Source organism: Dipodomys merriami, unplaced genomic scaffold (assembly GCF_024711535.1).
Source record: "Dipodomys merriami isolate MVZ:Mamm:240054 unplaced genomic scaffold, mDipMer1.0.p SCAF_2407, whole genome shotgun sequence".
Taxonomy (NCBI): Eukaryota; Metazoa; Chordata; class Mammalia; order Rodentia; family Heteromyidae; genus Dipodomys; species Dipodomys merriami.
In genome coordinates, this window is record NW_027203835.1 from 19,783 (window position 1) to 36,336 (window position 16,554).

The window sequence follows — 16,554 nt, forward strand, 5'->3', positions numbered from 1 at the left end:
TTCTTCAGAGAAGCTTCTCTTTAAGTCTTTCGCCCACTTATTTATTGGGCAGTTGTTTCTTTGAGGATTTGTTGTTGACTGATAGTTTACAGGGTAGGCTATCCACTAGTGCGGGGTCCGGCACTTTCTGACTGATAGTGTACAGGGTAGACTGTCCACTAGTGTGCACATTTGGGCCCATTTGTAGTCCAGCACTTTCTGACTGACAGTCTACAATGCACATGCTGTGAACATGTCTTGACTCAGGGTTCAGTGTTTTGTCTGTGTGTCTTTTGGAATTCTTGGAATGTTTCTCCTCCCAGATTCATCCTGATGCAAGGGCTCAGAGGAGACTGGCTAACACCCCCTTAATATCTGTTTCTCTCTAGCTCCTTCTTTTTTTATGAAACTGCCACTGACCACCTGCAAGTGGCACCAGCAAGATCTTAGCCTCGGGCCTTAGCCCAGGGGGTCTGAGTACGGGGGAGAACCTGTCAGTCTGAGGGGACAGCCACTAGGAACTTCTTTCTCTTGCCCCAAGAGGACTGGGAATTCTCCTCTGTCTTGGAAGGCTCCTGGGTCAATGTTTGCAGGAATCTAAAAGAAAAATCCTCCCGAGGTGAGTAGAGGGGGTCCGAGTCCCCTGGTAAGTGAGTGGTGTTGAGATGTTGCCCCATTCACTGAGACCTGATTTCGTCTTTGTGGCCACTTGTCTGTCTTGTTTACTTTGGTGTGTTTTCTGTTCTATGTTTTCTGAGGTAGGGAAGTTCTGGGTGAGAGTGGCAGGCTCACTCAGCAAACTCTGGATTCAGCTTGAGAACAGCACAGATTTCTGGGGGCCCATTAGTCCCCAACTCAGCCTTTGGTTGTTGTTTTGTCTAGTTCCGTTTTAGAATTGGTACCAGTTTTAAATGTGAATCCTTGGTTTTTGTGTTTATCAGTGTTTTGATATTTATTTGAACATCTCTGGGGGAATAAAAGTCTCAGCCTCTGGCTGGGCTTGGTCACAGACCTGCTAAGTCTCCCTCCCCCCTTCTTTTGTTACAGCAGCCAAGAGGAGGGGCATGGACAAGCCTCAGGTGCACCTTCTCCTGGTGGAGGCTGCTGGAGAGGTTAGGGTGTAGATAGCAGTGAGCCTGGTCTGGACTTTCAGCTGCTCCAGACAGCTTAACAATTTGTAAAGTGCTTTTGTCAAAATTGGGTAAAAATCAGGCCCATTCAGTTTCAGGTGACCCCCTCACCCAGCCCTCCTCCAACAGAAGGGATTCAAAAGACTGATTAGTGAAATACCTTGCTAAACAAGCAAGCCCTGGAAAAATGAAGCTCAACAAAGGTACTTCGTTTAAAAGAAATATTGTCTTAAAATTTTTTAAAAAACTTTAGAAAATGTACGTACAACTGATTTTGATTTCTTGTGTGCTTTAAGATCTGTGTGTTTTGTATGTGTTTATGAACATGTTCAAGATAAGAGTTGTCAGCATGCTGTAACAATGGGTGAGTTTAAGTTTAAAATTCAAAAGGTTATGAGGTTTGGACATTACCAAAAATTTTAAGGAATCTTCACATTGTTTTTAACGGCTTTTTAAGGATTCTTTAACTTAAAAATTAGAAAATCTGGGGCTGGGAAGGTGGCTCAGTGGTAGAGTGCTTGCCTTGCATGCATGAGGCCCTGGGTTTGATTCCTCAGCACCACATAAGCAAAAAGAAAAAAGCCGGAAGTGGCGCTGTGGCTCAAATGGTAGAGTGCTAGCCTTGAGCTGAAGAGCTGAGGGACAGCGCCCAGGCCCAGAGTTCAGGCCCATGACTGGACCCAAAAAAAAAAAAAAAAAAAAAAAAAAAAAAAAATTAGAAAATCTGGTGTTGAGTTCTAATTTTATTCCCTTGTGGTCAGAGAGAATGCAAGGTTTCTGAATTTGGACAAGTTTGCTTTGTGGCCTAAAATGTGGTCTATTTTAGAAAATGTTCCATGTGCTGTTGAGAAAAACGTGTATTCTTGTGGAGAGCTGCGGGAGCCACGACCAAAGACGGCCAGGCAGTAAGGCGTGGCCGCAAAAGCAACATTGTAGCTCCTTGGTAAGATGGCGCTGGCTCCCGCCTTCTGTCTTCCGGGTGACAAGTGCTCTCTGTAAAAACAACTCCTTATATGGCTATGACTTGGCTCCTAGTTTGCTTCCGTGTTTCCGACCCTATCGGTATATGCCACGTGGTGCTTCAGGATTTGCCATCCAGGAGACTTATAACCAGAGCGCGGGGGCGGGGGGGGGGGGGGGACAGAGAAGCAGGAAGAAGCGGGCAGAAGAAGCAGGAGAGAAGATGTTGTAAAAGGTCCTGAATAAACTGCATTGAGAAGAATCCCGGGTCGCGTCTTCCTTGCTGGTCGAGGTGGTCGCGACATATTCTTATGCTGCTGGGTGAAATTTTCGGCAGATGTCTGTTAAATCTAGTTGATCTTTGCAGTTGTTTAGATCTGCGGTTTCTTTGTTGAGTTTTTTCTGAGTTGATCTATCTAGTTGGGAAAGTGGTGTGTTAAAATCCCCAACAATTAATGTCTTTGGATCTATGTAGGATTTGAAGGAAAGTAGTGTTTCTTGGATAAATTTGGGTGCTCCGTTGTTTGGTGAATAGATATTTAGAATTGTAATATCCTCCTGAAGGAGAGATCCCTCAATTAGTATGTAGTGACATTCTTTGTCTCTTCTCACGAATTTTAATTTGAAGTCTATTTTATCTGATATTAGGATTGCAATTCCCGCCTGTTTATGGGGGCCATATCACCTTGCACCAGAATCAACTCCAAATGGATCAAAGACCTCGAGTCAAAGCAGACACTCTGAAAACATTACAGGATGCAATAGGAGAAATGCTAGGTCTCCTTGGCACAGGCTGAAAATTTTTTAATAGAGACCCAGAAACACAACAAATCAAAGAAAGGTTGGACAAATGAGATTGCATGAAGTTAGAGAGCTTCTGCATGGCAAAGGACATAGCTAGCAAGATCAATAGAAAGCCTACGGATTGGGAGATCTTCACTAGCCATACAATGGACAAGGGTCTCATATGTAATATATACATAGAACTCAAAAAATTAAATCCCTCGACAACAAATCCTCAAAGAAACAACTGCCCAATAACTAAGTGGGCTAAAGACTTAAAGAGAAACTTCTCTGAAGAGGAAAGAAGGATGGCCAATCAACACATGAAGAAATGCTCAACCTCTCTAGCCATAAAAGAAATGCAAATCAAAACAACATTGAGATACCACCTCACTCCAGTTAGAATGGCTGAAATCAAGAACTCTAAAAACAACAGATGCTGGAGGGGATGTGGACAGAAGGGAACCTTACTGCATTGTTGGTGGTCATGTAAAGTTGTTCAACCACTTTGGAAAGTAGTATGGAGGTTCGTCAAAAGACTCCACATAGAGCTCCCATATGACCCAGCAATCACACTTTTGGGCATTTACCGAAATGATCACAAACAAGACCACCAGCACGACTATGTTTATTGGAGCACTATTTACTATAGCTAAGTTATGGAACCAACCCAGATGCCCCTCAGTAGATGAATGGGTCAAGAAAATGTGGTATATATACACAATGGAATTCTATGACTCCATCAGAAAGAATGACATTGCCCCATTTGTTAGGAAGTTGAAAGACTTGGAAAAAATTATATTAAGTGAAGTAAGCTAAGCCCAAAGAAACATAGGTCCCATGGTTTCCCTTATTTGCAATATCTAGTATATGTCTGAGTCAAGCAGAAAAGGTCAGATCAGGTGATGTTAGGAAAATGAACTCTAAGATATGTATTCAAATGTGTTTTTTTCTTTCATGCATTTGTTTCTAATGCATTTATAAGATTATTTCTTTGTTGCTTTGTATGTCCCTCCCCCACAGTATAACCCCTGCTTTCACTGTATTTGATGTCGGTATAATTTGTGGAGGGGAAGGGGAAAAACAAGTCGTTTAAATAAGGATACAGGTGGACCCGTTGCAACAATGAAAATTACAAGTTTTCATGTGGAAAACCAACTTTACAACTTTGTTGAGGGGGGGAGGGGCGGGAAGGATTGGGTGGGGGGGTGGGGGGAGGCTGGGAAGGGATGGAAAGGGGAAACAAAGGAGGAGGCTACAATGCTTGATAAGAAATGTACTCATTATCTTGCCCATCTAATTGTAACCCCTCTGTACAGTATTTTCACAATAAAAATAAATAAAAATTAAAAAATTAGAAATCTGGTATTTTAAAATCTAATATTTTAAAATGCATAAGGCTGTTTATACTGTAATCAAGATATCTGGCTTAACACAAATACATTGGCTGTTTGGAATTTAGTTCCTTGGCTAAAATTTGGGGATAAATATTAGAAATTTAAGTGTAAAGGTTAGTTTAACACTGTCAAAGATGTTACCTGTTCTGTCTGTCTAAAACTGTGTATTTCATTCGAGAACCAAGAGATAAGAAAAGGGAAAACTTAGAAACCAACAGAAGACCTGTCTTTAGGGGTGAGGAGTGAACAGGCAGAAGCACAGTTCAGCTGGTCATGTATGGTGGGACAGGCCCTGAGGAAGTCCACAGATAATGGGACAGGCCCTGGGAGGAGTCCATGCATGGTGAAAGGGGGCAAGCTGGCACAAAGGCAGTTCACCTAACACTAAAGAGTTGGCTTAGGTACGTGCCCATTCCATAGGAGGGGCCAAGTGGCCCATCTTTGTTCTGTCCCTTTTCCCTACAGATTGACACTGGAAACATGATTGTTAAAATGAGTGATGTGATGATCTGATTAGTATTGCTAAAACTGCCCCTTGGACTTAAAAAGAGGGTTAAAAAGTTTATTTGTATAATGTGATTTGCTTTCAATGATGTTCTACAACTAGTATATGTTTCTAAAAGTCATAAGAGTGTTATGTCTAGCTTCTTGGTACAGTGATGGTGATTGTAATTCTTGCATTAAGGAAAAATTGACATTTAAGTTTAAAAGTTTTAATGTGTATCTGTTTTAAAACAAGCAGCCAAGAGACAATGAATGACACTTTGCCTCAAGATTTTAAGAGATTTTTTAAAATGCAACTAAAAACTAATGTATAGAATATTAAAAAGGAGATTAATAGGAGGCTTAAAAATTAGGAATGGATTTTTGGATATAAAGTTTAAGAGTAAAATTGTTCTTAATATTTGCCTCAAAGTGCACAAAGGAAAAATTAGGATTACCAAAATAATTGCTATTCTAGTTTGCTCTTATAGGTTTTTTTTTAAACAGTTTCCAGCAAGCCCAGAGCAAAGTACAAAGGATTCTTACAAGTTTGTTAGATGTAATTTTGGCTTTTATAAGTTCCAGGTAAGAGCATGCTCAAAAGCTACTTCTATGTTGACCACCTTGTTGCTTTTAATTGGAATAAAGTGGCCTTCTATAAGACTCATTGATCTGCAAACTGGTTCGAAGCCAGCACAGGGAAGAAAAAGGTCCCTGTGAGACTGTCACCTCTAATCATCCAGCAGAGTGCTGAACAAGCAAGCAGAGTTGCTTTGGGACTCAAAGTGGCAGAGTGCTAACCTTGAGCTGTAGAGCTGAGAGACAGCACTCAGGCCCTGAGTTCAAGTTCAGCGACCAACTAAGGGAAATGCCAATGAGGCATTTTTTCCAGTGTGGAGAAGACACTCCTGGAACGAAAGCAATGGTGGAGCATCCAGAGGTAGTAAGCCACTGCTTGGATGGCAGAAATGTCAGATCCTAGAGTCATTTGTGCATGGCCCTTCAAGAATTGATCAGAGCCAGGAGGTCATGCGAAGACAGTTTGTAAGCATGCCTAATATCCATGACTATTTACCTCGTAAGGGACAGGAACTTGCCATCCGGTGACAGTAGTAAAAAGCTAAAGTTATAAAATGTGGGGGATAGTTTAAATCCCAACCCTTGTATGTGCCAAAAATTCTAATTGGCAATAATTTTTGAGCTGACACCAGCTACATGAAATTCATCTCCTCAGGAAAAAGTTTGTAAACCTGTAAGTGTGTTTCTATTGATATCTCTCTGAAGGTCTGCATAGGTAACTGGGGCATCATTAGAGACCACATTCCTAAGCCATCCAGAAAGATGCTTTTGCAAACCAGAAGGCTAAACAAGCTACACTGCTGTAGCCAGAGAAAAGATTTGTGCATTTGCCAAAAGTTAAAATATTGTTCTTTGTAAAATAGGCTAAGGTTATAGGTTCCTGGCTAGGTAGGATCAACACCCCTGAGTCAGCTTAAAGAAGTTACAGAAGATGAATATTCACCCATCTTCCGCTTTTAAGAACAAGGGACCAGAATCACTTTAAAAAGTTGTGTCCAAATAGACAGAAGGAAAAGGCATGGGAAATAGTACAGGCCTGAGCCCTCTATATCTGCCTAGAAAATCAGCCTTATGAAAAGAACTATCTAGCTTAAAAAGTTGTCATCTTGGTAAATTGTCGTGGGCTATTGTCTAAATAGTCTTAAAAACTAGTGGGGTCACAGCCTGCCTAGCCTATGCAATGTATCCTTAACCAGTCTGTGTAGGAATTTGCAGCCCAGCAGGAGGTGTGACAGTCCCTTGTAGCCACTGAAAGACCCTGCTGCTGCTGCTACAGCTTGACAGTCCCCTGGAAGAAATCTACATTGTTACACTGACCACCTCCACTGTGAAAAAAGTAGAGTGAACTGCCTGATTCCATCACCTGAGACTGCATCCTGGTTGAAAGCTGCTAAAACTGAGATCTTGTGGGACATTCTTTTGGGTGATATCCAGAAACCTTCTCTATTCCCACAGTGGATATTGGGGGCAAGGATATCACTGGCTTGCTTGCCTTAGGCACTTCAGTGCATAGTGACTGAAAATCCACTCTATAGTCACAGCCAAGTTTGGCTCTGGTATGGTAATAATCTGAGTTTGTTTTCAATACAGGTAGTAATGAGACCCAGCCCTGCTCTTAGCCTTAAAATCTAGCAAGTTTCTGCATCCCAGTGGTGACTTGAGGCTGCTCTGAGATAACTTGGTTCTGCAAGCCAAAGGAAAAATGGGCATTTTAAAATTCTAGCCACAAAGAAGTTCAAGGAATTGCAAACAAGAGGAGGGTAGTAAAGAAAGCCTTGGGAAAGGAATTGGGAAAGGAATTGGATAAAAAAGGATTTGAAAAGTAAGGATTGTCTTAAAACATTAAGTCATTGGAGTAAAGAAGACAAACCTCAGACAGTTTAAGTATGTAGTAAATGGTATGAGTATGTCTTAATATTGGAGCTTCATGAGTACTGCTGGTATAAAATTAAGTTAACTGATATACAGAGTCAGGACTGGTGGAAAAAAATGTAAGGGCCTTTGGTACTGTTAATTTTGTTACTCACAGTCGGGTCCAGTGTTGTAAACCGGCTAGGGATGTTTGTTAGAAAACGCATTAACACTGTACAGCTGATGATCTTAAAGGCTCAATATCATCTGGTACCCAATGGAGAACATGATGTGTGCCCATAAGGACCATGATTGGCCCTTAAGGCCTATCAGAAAGGGGGAAATGAGGAGCCTGAGGCCTGAGTGACTCCATCTTGAGCTAGATGTCATCTTCTGAAGTATGAGTTATGCAGCTGACCATGAGCCCGACCTGGGAATGAACAGAAGAAGCAATTCCTTGGCAACTAGGAACATAAACTATCCTTGGGGAAACCGCAGGCAGGCAGGTGCTGGAGGGCATGGTGACCCCCGCAGTCAGGCCACAGGTGGTGTTTGTTTAAAAAAGGAACCCTGCAGTTTAGCAAGTGTGTCCTTGAGACTCCCTGTGGTGCAAGCCAACCAGTTTAAAGTACTTCAACCCTCTGATCTAACCAACAACCTGTTTCTGCTTTGTAGTGCGCCAGTCATACTATAGAATTGTATTAAGAGTTTCCCTGCGATGTGTTATAATTTGTTGTAAGATGCTATGATGTATACAAAGTCCCTGCCTTCCTTAAAAATTGTATAAAAAGTACTATAACCCTGGTCTTGGGGCCTCTTAGCGTCATGGGCTGCTGCCATGTATGTGGTGGGACCAAGTTCTAGCTTGCAATAAAGACTCCTTTGCTTTTACATTGTTGATGGTCTCTGGTGGTGTTTTGGGTAAGGATTTCCAAATTCGGTTTTACACTGTCTTTCTTCCATCCTGTTTCTGGCTCCCTTATCAAAGCTTATGTGCCTGTAGGAGTGGATTCATTTCTGGGTCTTCAATTCTGTTGTATTGATGGAATTCTGTGCTTCTATCGGAAAGAATGGCACTACCCCATTCCTGAGGAATTGGAAAAACTGGAAAAAATGATATTAAGTGAAATAAGCCAGATCCAATTAAATATATACTGCATGATTTTCCTCATTTATAATAACTAGAATATGCCCATAAATCTACAAGTTAATCCAGTAGGTAGTAAAAGACAAATAATTATACTTGGGCATGAATAACTAACAGCAATCTAAGCATTCACATGGTGAAAACAAGGGCAGCTCTTCTTAGGAGAGGATCACAATGGCTCAATACCTATGTACATATGACCATATTGCAATGAACTCTAAGAATCAATCATGCATATGAAATACATATATCTGTATATAATTTAATAGATGTCATAAAATAACCGACTTCCCTGTAATCTCAAAGCAAAATTGTAGGTTTAGAAGATAAAATTGAGGAATGTTTTCAAAACAAAAACTAAAATATATAGAGGAAAAAGTGGGAGAGAAAAGATAAGATGAAAAGTAGAGTAGCTATCTATTGAAGAATTCATAAAAAATTTCCAAAACTATACAAGAGAGCTGGGGTACAGCTCAGTTGTAGGACTAGACTAATATATACAAAGCCATGGGTTCAATCTCCAAGAAGGCATAATAAGGTAATAAATAGTAATAATAAAATAATTACTTGAAATAAATGCTTTCATGTTAGAGAGGCCTGATTCTTAAAACAGTATACAAATTACTCTCAATTCTTATATCCAATGACATAAAACTACAAGAATGAAGAGGAAATAGTTTTCCTTTTCTATCCTTTCCTTTAGTTTTCTGTTTTCTTCTTTTCTTTTTTCCTTTGGCACTACTGGTGCTTGAAGTTGCTAAGGCTCTGACCACTATTTTTCAGATGAGGTCTTACTTCTTGGCCAAGCCTCCTTTGAGCAATAATCTCTTACCTATGGCTTCCACAAACATGAAATAACAGGGAAATTACACTATACCTAGCTTTCTGTGTTTTTATAGTTTCTCACTTTTTTTTTTTTTGTCAGAACTGGCCTTGGATGTTGGTGTTCTAAAGTTCTGCCTTCTAATTAGCAAGCTTGGACTCAGACTATTTTCCAATGTAAACATTCGATATTGACTTCTATTTTCTAGATATCATTAAATTCTATTGAGCTTAGTATGGATCTTTATAATGTTATAAGAAGAACACAGAGAAATCCCTTGAATATTTTCCCAGTTTCTTTAAATATTTATAGAATGACATCACAAGTAGGACATTAATATTTCACAAGTGCCTTATGCACTTATTTTGTGCACATATTAAGTCCAATATAATTTTATCAATTCTATATTAATATATCATATTTACAGATAACGTTTCTTTACCAAAAATGACTCTTGTCTCATGCTTCCCTTTTATAATTAAACCCACTACTTCTCTTTGTCCCATCCCAAACCTGTTTCATCCTGGCAACCAACACATTTTTTTTTCTCCGACTTCTAGCTCATGCAATAAATAAGCTTTTAGAATTTCCTTCAAATCTATGGTAGATTATTGTCAGTTGTTGTATGCCTTAATAATGTATTGTATTCCCAGAAGTTGCCTTTGGTTCTGTCATTATAGAATGTAGCACAATTCGTTTCCCATTTACCTGAAGAAAGCCTGAACTGACTAGAGGAAATAATGCTGGTATAAACCTATGTGTTTTGGCCTTTGGGTGAATGTTACATTTTATTTCTATGAGACAAAGCCTAAAGAACTCAATTCCTGTGCTATACTGTAGGTTGTTGCATATTTCATATTCTAGTTACCTGTCAAAATGTTTTCAGAAGTGGCTTTCCCATTTGAATTCCTGCCAGCATCCAGTTTCTCTGTTTCTTGATAGCATTTAGTACTGACATTGTTGTATTATGTGAAGTAATTCTCATATATGTTTTATAATGTCATTTTAGTTTTAATGTGCATTCATTTGATGACTGATGATGCTTTTCTTGTGCTTATTTTTCACAACATGTATTTTGCTGGTTTCTAATCGATTTTTTTTAAACATTAGGTTTTGAGCATTTTATGTAGAGTCTACATTTGAGGCATTCTTCAGGTACAGGATTTGCAAATATTTTATCCTTGACTATGGGTACCCTTCATGATCATTACCACCACCATCATCATCATCACTATTAGTATTACTATTATTAATTTTGTACATGTATGTATGGTCCTGGGGATTGAAATCAGGGCCCCTGAGATTTGTTGCATTTTGTTAACAATTTGCCATTTGAGGGGCTGGGAAGGTGGCTCAATGTAGAGCGCTTGCCTTGCATGCATGAGGCCCTGGGTTCTATTCCTCAGCACCACACAAGCAAAAAAGAAAAAAGCCAGAAGTGGCACTGTGGCTCAAGTGGTAGAGTGCTAGCCTTGAGCTGAAGAGCTGAGGGACAGCACCTAGGCCCAGAGTTCAGGCCCCACGACTGGACCCAAAAAATAAAAAATAAAAAATAAATAAAAAAAAATTTACCATTTGAGTCATGCCTCACTTCTGGCTTTTTTGCTGATTAAGCAGAGATAAGATTCTCAGGGACTTTATTTTGTGGGCTGCCTTCAAACAGTAATACTCAAATCACAGCCTAGCTGTGATGAGATACATGAGCACCCTGCTCCTAAATTCTATTCACTATTTGTATACAAGACTAAATTATTTTAGACTTTTATTGAGTTTTATTGAGTTATACTATATCAAGTTTTCCTTTCCAATAATTTTAATGCCATATTTAAGTATGCTTAAATTGTCAAGACATCTTCCTTTGCTTTATATTTACATCACTCTTTTGTTTTATATGCCACTTTCAAAACCTGCTTGAAGATAATATTTGAATAAATTGTTATATTTAAGTCAACGTTCACTTTTTAATTCTCCCCAATACTGTCTAATCTATCACCACTTATTAAAGAGAATGTCATTCCACAAGTGTTTGGTTTTAAACTCTTATTAAATATTCCTTGATAATATGTATGTGGCTCTAATCTGGTGCCGTCCAGACCCATTGAGCTTTATAATCTTTCCTCTACAAATATAACAATTTTACACTAACACCTTTAATATTAGACAGAGAAATATATTCCAGTTTATTTTCTTTTGTCAATGAGTCAAGAGTGCTGGTCAGGTGTTTCAAGAAATTGTCATAAACTTATAAATAAAATTGTGAAGCTGGGCACTGTCAGCTCATGCTTATAATCCTAGCTGCATAGGAGACTGAGATCTGAGGATTGCGGTTCAAAGCCAGCTGGAACAGGAATGTCTGTGAGACTCTTATCTCCAATTAATCAACAGAAATCCAGAAGTGGCACAGTTGCTCAAGTGGTAGAGCACTCACTTTGAGCTGAAGAGCTGAGGGACAGTACCCAGGCCCAGATTTCAAGCCCCAAGAATGACCAAATAAAAGGAGGGGGATGAAGCAGGAGACAATTAAATAACTTTGCTCAAATGTATCCTCCAATCCACAAAAATTATATGTCTATATTTACTTAGATTTTTGCCTCTATATTCAGCATTTTATAATTTTCAATGATACTGGGTGAACAACACTGAAATACATTTTGACGATGTGTGGAGATAGCACAAAGACATTAACAGAAAACAGTTGAAAAATAAGGGGCAACGGGAATGGAGAAAGACAGAAACAGGTTAATCAGGCCTCTGATCAATATGTGCATGTGCAAAATATTTCAATAAGATTTCTTCGTACAATTAATATGCACCAATTAATAAATATCTTCCAAAGGCATTGGTATTCATGTATGACATAAAGGATAAATACAGATTCTCTGGTGAAATGAAACAAAGATAGACGCGAAAATACATAATTATAGTAATTGTGTAAACGAACTAAGAAATTTGGTCAACATTCTGAGGGCTCATGGTTCATTAGACTAGAAGGCCATTGGTGTCTAAGATAATACTAAAATGTTAGACTTGAGCCTATCTTTAAGACTGCTTAATGCTAAAGTAAAATCAATAAAGGACATGTTTGGCAAATAAAGTAAAATGATCGCTTATGGACAAATGAAAATAATAATATACATATATAGTTATTTGTATATATACACATATAAATATGAAATATGCATAGGTACACATAGTATGTATAGATATACACTTATTTAAAGAGATTTGAATCAGAAATATATTAAGAGCATATTAATGCCAATGAAAAACTTTAACCATCCTGAATATGTTATCCAAAAATCCAAATACATATCTCTGTAATAATATACCAACAACCAAAGAACATATTAAAAGATCATAGCATACCTAGACATTGCATACATATAGAGATTAGTGGAAATAGAAACAACAATAAGATAGCACTGCATAACCACTATGTAGAAGTTGGAATCCTTATACTTTGTTGCTTAGCACTTAAAGTGATATAGTCAGTTTATTAAACATACTGGCAATCTTTAAGATACTACACATCTAGTTGCTCTATTATCCAGCATTTTAAGTCATAGTTTTATATACAAAATAGATTTCAACACATGACCAATGAGACCCATGTACAAGAATATAGATAGCAAAACCTTTTACAATAATATATAATAAAATATTGAAATGCCCATTGAGGACATTATATAATTCTATACATGTATACAAAACAATATGGTCTATCTGTCAGAAAAATTTACATGAACTTACTTGGGAAACATTACATGGGAGAAATGGATAAAATAGACTGCATTTTCTAATTAAATGAGCTTTTTAAAATTGGCACATCTGTAGTGGTAGACTATGAAGTAATGGTTGGTCAAGTGGAGGGTAGGTTGAAATGATGACAGGAAGTGACTACTAATAAATATTGGAGTATTTTGAGGGGGGAGTAATGATAAAATGTTCTAGAACTGAAGGTGATGTTCATAGTCCAACTCTTAACTTTCTATGAATCATTGTACTTTATCGAAGAATTACAGATTGCATTTGCATTAACCTTAGGAAAAATTTTAGAATAGTAGTGGGTGAATCTGAGTGTTAATTTAGCATTTAAAATCACAGAATTCTGTAATGCATACATTTAGTATGTTGATGAATGAGACTATCAATAAAATACGAATTGTGACATATCCTCTAAGTGACTATATATGACATTGTGAGTCAGTGAATCTTCTACAAAATTATGTAAATTGAGAGATGAGATAGGATTGAGAAGGATGAGAGACAATGATCATCAAGATGCATTGTACTGGGCTAGGAATGTGGCTTAGTGGTAGACTTACTTAGTGGTAGTGAGAAGCCCTGGGTTTGATTCCTCAGTACTACATAAACAAAACAAGCTGGAATTGGTACTGTGACACAAGTTGCAGAGTGCTAGCATGAGGAAAAGAAGCTCAAGGACAGTGCCCATTGTCAAGGCCCTAAGTTCAAGACCCAGGACTGGCAAAAAAAAAAAAAAAAAAAAAAAAGGAAGCATTGTATTAAGACAGGCACTAGCAGCTCATGCCTGTAATCCTAGATACTCAAGAGGCTGAGGATTGAGGTTTGAAGCCAGCCCAGGCAGGAAAGTCCATGAAATTCTTATCTCCAGTGAAATCTGAGAAAAATCTGAAAGTGCTGCTGTTCCTCCAGTGATAGATTTCTAGTGTTCATCCAAAGGAGCTCAGGGTCAGCTCCCAGGCAAAGAGTTCAAACCTCAGGAGAGAAAAAAGGAAAACAAAATAACTCACTAAACACTATTTATAAACTGCCTGGTCAAACAGCAACCCCCAATCACATACTTAAAGTTAATTAAAAATATGATTAGAATAAAATGCAAGTCATTTTAGGGACCAAACATAGATAGAACACAAAGGTTGTTTACAGGGACAAAGTAAATTTTATATCACGCAGTTTGAGTTGAAATTTGTTCTTCAGTCTTATTAAATCATTTGTGAAATTGACAATAGTGCCAATTACAGATTTATTTCCTTGAGGAAAAGGGTGAATTCTGATGTCTTGTCATAGCAAACCATAGTGGTAAATTTTTTGCCTCTTTTTGAAGGTTAACTGATATTTTAAAGTAGATTTGCCCTACTATAATATTAATTTAATCAATCATTTCATTAGGGCAATGTTGGTCAGATTTTTTCCAGTAAATCTTATCCCTTATAATAAATGAGAACATGCTGTGTCAGTCTCCTATTAATATGACAAAATAGTTTATGAAATCAACTTAAAAGGAGGAAAGATTAATCTTGGCTTCTGATTTTATACATTTCAGTTTATGTTTCTTATCCTCATTGCTTTGGGTTGACACAGTACCCATGTCAGGAACATGTGATGGAGTATGTATATTCGTGGAAGCCAGGAAGAAAAGAAGAGGAGGAATAGGAGTGGGAGAGGGAGAAAGAGGGGTAGAGAGAGAGGGAGAAGGAAAATGAGAAGGAGACAGAGAAGAAAAAGAAGGAAGAATAGGAAAGGACTTTGATCTTAACGTCCTCTGATCACAAGTTCTCAGTGACCAAATCTCTACAGCTATGCCCACTTGAAAAGGTTCACCACCTCTTTATGGCAACATAGTGAAAACTAATTATTAATCCCAATCCTTTATGATTTCAGATTTAATTTCTAGAATGGTGGGTAGATATTTCTGTACAATTGTGATAACTTCTGTTCCTAAGTATTTACTTCAATTAATCAGAGGAGCTATTTGGCATGGAGTTGGTTTGGTTATACAATTGCTGGAGAGATGAATGAAATATTTAGACTGCAAATACATTTTATTTAACAGATAAGGAAGCTTCAAGAGATTTCATTTTTGATCTTCAAAAATGACTATTTCATCTAACTCATAATGACTTGAATTTTTCATAATTTTATGGCATTTATATTCAAGTTTTTTTGTCATTTATAGTGAGGTTCATTCTTTCTAGTTGAAGGAAAAATGAATACTATAACTTCTATAGAGAGTAGGTATAATATGAATTTCCTGCCATTCAATAATGTTATATTCAAATATATAGGAATAATTGGATAAGTCATAGAATATTTTGCTTTAGTTAGCTCATATTGAGATTGATTCAATTTCTAAAAATCAGTGTTGACATAAAATATATGAAATTCAGTGTTTCTCTGAAATGACTTGGTACTCAAATCTCAGAAATACATGACCAGTAACTAAGATTTCTGCATATTCAAAAAAATGTATAAATCTAAATTTTTATGTCAAAAAAGTTTAGGGTAAAAAGAATAGAAAATCATGTAGCTGCAATAGATAAAATTTAAAGTTAATGACAAATTGCTTCAGTCAGCCTGATAGATCCTATTGATTTTAGCTTACATGAGAAATTTGATTAATGATCCTTTTGTCGCTTTTGAATAATAGAGTATTCAATTTGTCCAAAGATTCTGTCATTGAAACCTTTAGTGCATATTTTTTCATAAAAATGAAAAGTATTTTTCCACAGTACAGGTTCAGATTTAATAACTAAATAAATATCTAAATGTTAATTTGTTAAATTGACCTCTGGAATTCAAATAATAAGAAATTTATTTTATTCTTAGATATATTATATCTGTGCTGAATATGAGTGTCTCAAGCTTCTAATCCTTGCTATTCTGGAAGCTGGACTTCAAAGCCAGCCTTGGCAAGAAAGTTTGTGAGACACATCTCAATTAATCACACACACACACACACACACACACACACACACACACACACACACACACACACACACAGAAAGCCAGAAGTGGAGTTGTGGATCAAATGTTAGGGCACTATCCTTGAGTGAATAAAAGTAAAGGATAGGCCTTGAGTTCAAATCACAAGAACAAAACACGCACACACACACACACTCTCTCTCTCTCACACACACACACACAGACATGTACAATATTATGTCTAACTTCTTATTTTAGTTTGAAGAAATAAACAATGACATGAAAAGTAATATTTGTTACATATCCTGCATTTTTGTGAAGTGCTTTTTAGTGGTTTTTAGTTTTTAGTTTTAAGATATAGCTTAGGTTATTAAAATTAATATTAATCTATTTAATAGTTATAATTCCTCATAACACATTGGAGTACAACATTTGGTATTTTTTCTATAGTGTTAAGAAGTATTCTGAGTAAAAAAAAGAAATGAAGAATGGAAGAAAAAAGAAAGAAAGAAACAAAGAAACAAAAAAGAGAAAGAAAGAAGAGAGAAAGAGAGAGGTAGGGATGGAGGGAAGGAGGGAGGAAGGAAAGAAGAAAAGAAGGAAGGAAGGAAGGAAGGGAAAAACAATTTAATTTATAAAATCTGATATTTAGCAGAACATAAATTTCATGTAAGTTAACTCTTTAGTAAATGCAAGGTTTCAATTGCCACTTCTCTGCATGTTCTCTATGCATGAATG

At 37.3% G+C, this 16,554-nt stretch overlaps 1 long non-coding RNA gene across 1 annotated transcript; it reads left to right on the forward strand.

The window, feature by feature from the left end:
• The first annotated feature begins 338 nt into the window (after positions 1-338).
• Positions 339-4,019, forward strand: LOC138835917 (uncharacterized). Its single transcript, XR_011374800.1, has 4 exons — positions 339-598; positions 1,027-1,312; positions 1,936-2,052; positions 2,718-4,019. It is a non-coding gene; the product is annotated as an uncharacterized lncRNA (long non-coding RNA).
• The last annotated feature ends 12,535 nt before the right edge of the window (positions 4,020-16,554 follow it).